The 7,149-nt window shown below is 32.0% G+C and overlaps 1 protein-coding gene across 4 annotated transcripts in view; it reads right to left on the reverse strand.

Annotated features, from left to right (window-relative positions):
- The window catches only part of LOC106460460 (G patch domain-containing protein 1-like), a 172,570-nt gene extending 166,040 nt beyond the window's left edge, over nucleotides 1–6,530 (reverse strand). Inside the window, exon 1 of one of the 4 annotated variants that reach the window (XM_013920154.2) lies at nucleotides 6,456–6,530. The gene's annotated coding sequence lies outside the window, so the exon portion shown is untranslated. Of the gene's footprint in view, nucleotides 1–6,381 lie in introns of all 4 variants that reach the window. The other 3 variants (XM_013920156.2, XM_022387179.1, XM_022387180.1) reach the window with 3 other exon arrangements.
- Nucleotides 6,531–7,149: the final 619 nt, after the last annotated feature.

Below are 7,149 nucleotides of genomic sequence, written 5' to 3' on the forward strand. Positions count from 1 at the left end.
ACATGTAGAATGGGAGTAGGTACTTTGAGAGATAATAAAAGGTGGCTCATTTCTAGCAATTATGAGATGGCTGGGTTATTAAATTCTACATTTTTCAATTTTTACTAGTGAAGGTTCAAACACTATTTCTCATCCTGAAAAGTTGTTAGGTGGAAATAAGATCGAACAAGGTGATCATATTAATTCTGGGAAGTTAAAAGAATAAAGATGCTGAACCAGATCACTTTTCCAAGGGTTTAAAGAAGGTTAAAGATTGGATATGTACACTTACTACTATATTTTTAAGGCCTTGAAAAGTGGGCAGATGCCAGAAGATTGCAAAATATCTAATGCTACACCTCTATACAAATGATGTGATAAAATTTGTCCCGGTATTTACAGGTCTATTAGTCTTGCATCAATGATGAGAAAGGTTTTTAAAATCCTATAATAGATGTTCTACAAAGTCATTTAACAAAGTTTAAAATTTTCTTAGATAGTAAATATGGTTTCATTAAGTAAAAATCTTGTCTTACTAATCTTATGACATTCTTTGAAGAGGTTACTGCTTATGTAGATGAGGGTAGGGGTAATGATTTCAGAAATCATTCGACAAGTTGTCACATAAAAGGCTTGTTATAAAAATTATCTCTATAAATATGGGAGATAAGTTGGCTCATTGGATAGAAAACTGGCTGGATGAAACAAAGTGGAGTTTTTATAAATGGAGTTTGGTTAAACTGGATTAATGTCACAAGTAGGATACTTCAGGGCTCAGTGTTAGGAACTTTGCTCTTTCCAATTTACATCAATGACAAAGATAAAGAAATAATAAATTATTTAAATTTGCTGAGGATATTAAGGTCTTGAGTGTTGCTGGTTGTGAGAAGAATGGTGCTTTGCAAAACAATTTAGATCATTTAGTTAGTTAGACAAAAGAACAATGGAAGGCTTTTAATTACAATGTATGCAAGGTAATGCATTGAGGTGTGTCAAGAAAGAAAATATCTTGGTGTTCTGGTTGATCAGTCTTTAAAGCCATCTAAGCAGTGATTGGGCAAAATGGATTTTAGATTGTATTTACAGAAATACTGAATATATGTCTAAGAGAAATATTGAAGGTTAGTCTAAAGAGGTTATAACCTGATTGTATAGGTCACTAGATAGGCCTGATTTGGAGTACTGTGTTTAGTCTCTGAACATTGAATTGTTGGAAAGGATACAGAGGAAGGCTACTAGGATTATACTTGGGCTACAAAGATTATCATACATGAACAGGTTAAGATCTCTGAAATTTTCTCTTGAAAAAAAAAAGTATGAGATTGAGATGTTTCTTTAGTAGTTTTTCATACTGTGACATTACTGAGCTGATAGAGCATAGAGTGAGAAGGGAATTGTTGGTGTTAATGCATCATCTTTTCTATTCTTAACAATGAGAATGGTAGAACTAGGGGACACAAATATAAATTTTTGCAGGGTAGGAGTCATCTTCAGCTGAGTTTTATTTTTCTAATAGGGTGGTTGTTCTTTGTAATGGATTGACTTCAGATGTTGTGGATGCAGTAAACTTAAGGGTGTTTAAAGGGAAAGCTTGATCAACATTTGAATGATAAGGACCAACTTTGATTTTTTGTTTGTTATTTTTAATTAAGTCATGGGATGGCCTAGATGGGCTGATAGGTCTATTATTAGGGAGTCCCAGAAAATTATAGTTCCCAGCCATGAAAGTATGTGAATGCAATATTGCAGTTGCAAATATATAAATATCACATAAACAAAATATCATTGTACACAAAACAACAAATGAAACAATTCTACAGTACTAATATACACTGAATTTACATGATATATTTCAAGGCCATCATACTCCCACAAGTTGTAAATCAGCTTTAAGGAAATTGCGATAATCACTAAACCCATCATCCGCCATTTGGCAGCAACCAGCGAGCAAATGTTATAACCAAAAATAGGGTGTTAGTTCAAATTGACTGGACCAATAAAGATCAGTGATACATCAAACAATAGCTCTCTTCTTGCTCTACTTTGGTTTGGGTAGTTTCATTGGAACAAAAAGCATTTATTATTTGAAACACACAAACAAAACTTTAAAACCAATCTAAATTCTTTTTTGCCATTCAATTTGTAGAAACAAAGCCATACAATAAACTCTGTGGTGCATATTACATAATGCAAAAACCAATACATAGATATGTCTGCCCAAGTTGAAATGATAGCATGTCAAACAATAACAAATAGGAAATTTAAACAGACTACATGTTGGCTTGGCAACAGTTTGCCTTATATCATATCATTGTGTGTGTGGCTAGAGTGAAAGAATATGTGCTACAATAGTTTAAGAAAGAAAAAAACACTAGATACAATGGTAATAAAATCTAGGAACACTTTAATTTGACACAATTTACTACAATAGTCTATGATAAAAGTGGTACGAACAAGTTATCAATTATATCATGAAATGACGTAGAATAGGTAGTGTTTACTACTGGTAAGTATCTGTCAATCCCATTATTTCAAGTTTACAATCAATGTGATTACAAAATCTCTCCTATATTTTCTTAGATATGTAAGTAAGCTCATACTTCATTATTAACATTTGGTTATTGTCAATTTTTATTTCATTTATCCATGGAATACGAATTCACATGTATGGGTTTGAAACTGATGGACTTTATTGGGACTACATTTTATCTTGCCTTGACACGGATGTCATGCAATATCAGGTTACCAGGTGAAGCAATAATTTGCTATCAATCACTGTAATTTTGTTAACATTGTATTAATGGGAAGGTTGTGTGGTGTGAAAGGTTGATCTACAGGTAGGAATTTTAACTGTTTTTCATTAATTATTAACTATATAATTGAGCTTGCAGTGTAAATCTACTAACTTGTGACTGTGGAATCCGATGGCATGCAATTTTTTTGTTATTTTCATTAATTAAAAATCTCCACCCACCCCTACTATTATTGTCCTTAACTTTAATATCTATCATCAGCAATTTGAACAATTTATTGACTATTCCTTTTTCTATATGTTAATTTTTTCCTGTGCTATTATGTAGGGATGACGCAAATTCCATCCTTACTATCTTGTTTGCATTGTTTTTGAAGGACTTGTATTAGCCATCTCTACATTTACCTCCTTTTATGAAAATTTTCTTTGCTTGTTCACTTGTTATTTTTAATTCAGTGTTTCAATAGGCATAAGATGATTGTACTTATAACTAAGTTCTACATACAATGAGGTTCCAACCATAATATTTATTGTTTATCTCTTATTGGCTTGTAATTCCTGTTTCACCCTGTACTTAAGCTTTTTAAAAGAACAAATTTCTGTAAGAAAGCTGACTTCAAAAGGTAATGATAATATCATTCATACTAGAATTATGATTTTTTTAAGTACTATTAGTTATTAATAATACATATAAAAGCAGATACTCCATTTGAAACTGTCACCTCAGTGAAATTGGTTGACACCATTGTTTTGGTTTTTGAATTATCATGTAACAAAAAAAGAAGCAAAGAAAGAAGAACAAGAAATTTAAACTCTTTGCTATGATATTTACAGACATTCCCAGAAGTTGTGACTCAGTCATTACAGAGATATTGTTATAAAAGTAAACACTGTGTGGTATTGTATAGGTCTGATGACCTATTGAGAAGATATTTAAAATACCATTTTAATGAACAATCCAAGCCATCCCTACATAGGCAGTGCTACCACCTGCCTGACTCTCTTAACTAATCTAATCAAAAGCTTTTTTAAAATCTAAGCACATCCCCCTCCCCTCATCCCAACTACTTTTAATTTCCAAATCTTTATACTTGCCACCAAGTGATTAACATCTACAAGAATCTGGTATATTCTTATATTTCTTAAAAAATGCTCAGAGTTAAGAATAGTAGATACTTTAATGGTGCACTGCTAATGCTAGGCACTCAGCCCTAAACTGCTTAAGAGTTACTACATGAGTTGGCATAATCTGAAGCATAACTCACAATCTTTCAGATAGGTTACGATCTCTTAATTTGCTTTGTTTAGAGAAAAGAAGGATAAGAATTGATTTTCTTGAACATTACAAGATTATTTGTTGGATCAATAAGATAAAGGCCTCTGATTTTTTGTGCTATATTCTGAAGATAATAGGACACAAGTTTAAGATTTGAAAAAGTCAGACTAAGCTCCTTTTATACAGTTTTATTTTTATAAATTGGTGATTGGTATATGGAATAAGTTCTATTAGCGGTTGTGGAGACTGGCATCTAACACGAGTTTAAGATAAATAGATTATTTCCTGAAATGTTTTAAATCTTTACTTTTATTAAGGATGGATGTGCCTCTACTACTGCCAATGGCAACTTATTCTATGAGCTAACTGACTTGTTAAAAAATAAAACTGTGTTTAATGGGAACCTAGTCAGTCTTTTCCAAATCTTAAAATTGTATTCTCTCATCTTCAAAATACAACACAAAGAAAATATATTTATGCTGTTGATTCCTCAAACAATATTGTAAATTTCAATAAGATCACTTCTTACTCTTCTGTTAAAAGAAAAAAAATTAGAAGATCCATATCTATATCAATAAGATAATTCTTCCATCTCAAGAATCTTCTAACCCCCAACAACACCCTTCCTACTAGATAAGAAGACCAAATGTATAGAGACAAAAGCCTCTTTTGAGTTGTAATTTGCTTAATCTAGGTGTTATGTTGTTTATTTTACTTGTTTTAGCTTTTATATATACAGTCAATTATGGTTGTCAGTTTAAAATCTCTGTAGAGATTATGTACTGTACTATATTTGTAAGTATCAATGACAAAATATATCTTTATCTGTAGCTGTAGTCATTTCGTTAATAGATAATCAGTTACCATATTTTTCGGTGTATAAGACACACTTTTTACCCCAAAATTTGATGTCAAAATCTGCTTGTGTCCTATACACCGAAGGTATGAATAATATATATGTATATATATACGATATACACAAGCCATATGTAAGTATATTTAAATAGGCGTGCATAGTTTAGTTCAACTGAATGTATTATTTATAACAATAGTAGTTTTTTTCTTTTAAAACATAACTATTTATAATGCTCCCTAATTAATAAAAAAATAAATTACAGCGAAAGCAATGAAGATTTTGTAGGCTTTGAACCAAACTAAATAACAGTAAACCTTTTTTTGATTTACAGTATTTTCTTATTTTGATATTTTGAGCTCTTTTGTATTTAGAATATATATATATATACTACTTTTTAAAGTATCAAACTGAATTTTTGTTGAATAAAAATCTTTCAAATTTGACTGTAGCTTTTTTCCACCAAAACTTTGTCTTCAAAATAAGGGTGCGTCTTATACACCGGTGCATCTTATATTCTGAAAAATACGGTAAAGCGTACTAACAATAAGATTCTATAATTTCTACCCATTCAAGGTTTATATTAATGTTATTAGTGAGGCATGTCTAGGTTAGCATTTATCAGTCAGTGACAGTACCTCAACATTAGTATTCATACTGATAGTGCTAGTGGTATTCATGGGTACCTACACAAATATTTTAAGTGGGGTGGAATGCATGTAGGGGATCAGCTTTTACAGTGCAAGTCAATAGAGGAAATGAACATGTGTTATGTATGCTTAAATGGAAACACAAATTTACAGTTTTAATAAAAAAATACTGAAAATATTTAGTTTAACAACATGCTAAGTTTACATCATAATACATGCAATTTTCTGTGAAATGTAAGGGGGGGCAAATGCCCCCTCTTGCTCCTTCCTGCAGGTGCCCATGGTAGTATTATCAGAGTAGAAATAGCCAAAAAGTGGCATTCCCAACTTGCCTCTTAAGAAGAAACTTAGAAGTTAGAAAGGTCCACCTTTCTAAAGCGCTTAGATTGTGTTAGTTCGATTTCTTGAACCTACATGTTTTCCTAACACTAACAGTAACAATAGTACTAGTAACATAATGAATGAATCCTAGAACAGTAGAAGTAGTATATATCAAGACAAGTACAGTATACAATGACCATGTTTTTATATGTTGTAAATATTGTCGTGTTAACCTGACCCAACGATAAAGCATCCGCACTTTGTAAGTTGTAGCCTTAGAAGTATTATTACTACTAGTACTACTGTATAATGTTCGTGTTAATCTTATTATTTCGGAATCCTGGACAATCCAGATTCCAATAACATTTCAGTTTCACTGTCTCATTTTAAGTTTACATTTCATTTTTAATAGCTAAATTAGTTTAAAGTTAAACATTCAAACACTAAACAGTACTACTAAGTTGAACTTCAGTTTCTAAACATGCTTAATTTAAAAAATAATATAATAGAACCAGAGAATAAACCAGCCATACTTGGATTCAAGCTTTACCTATACTTAGCTTTATTTAATTAGTTTTTCGTATGGGTAATCCACAAGAAATTGAAACTTGAAGCCTGACTCACCTTTTTAATTACTTCTAAAATAGTAGTTTGGAATGCCTTAACAATTCGCGTCATCTATCGGACGTGTGTAATTATGATAGTATATTATTAAAGTAATATATTTTAGTATTTGTATTTTTGTATTAAAGATGCCCTCGGTGGCACAGCGGTATGTCTGCGGACTTACAACGCTAGAAACCAGGTTTCGATACCCGTGTTGGGCAGAGCACAGATAGCCCATTGTGTAGCTTTGTGCATAACTACAAACAAGCAAGTATTAAAGGCAAAGCTACTAAGACTTTCTGCGACTGTCCCTAATTTTTAACTATTTACCAGTAGGAAAGCAGCCAGTCAGAAGCACCTTACGACCTACCATCTATGCCAGGGAATTGTCTGTCACGCTTATAACATACTCTCAGCATAATGTGCGTAAAGTATTTTGTGATATCGCGGATTCGAGCCCGGCTCACTAGCTCCGAAATATAAAGCTCTACATAGATAACCTGCACCCAATATATTTCAGAAGATTCTGATGCAAAATATTATATTGTGATATGCGAAGATATTGTTACGTATCTGCTTGTTTGTTAATTCCTGGTAGAAATTCTTTCCGAGAAACATCAGCGCTACAAATCCTTTCTTGGTTAAACCAGGTTATTCTTCCTCGATACAAACTTTTAGCACACAGTAATTTCACAATTAGTACCTTTTCGTC

Source organism: Limulus polyphemus, unplaced genomic scaffold (genome assembly GCF_000517525.1).
Source record: "Limulus polyphemus unplaced genomic scaffold, Limulus_polyphemus-2.1.2 Scaffold774, whole genome shotgun sequence".
Taxonomy (NCBI): Eukaryota; Metazoa; Arthropoda; class Merostomata; order Xiphosura; family Limulidae; genus Limulus; species Limulus polyphemus.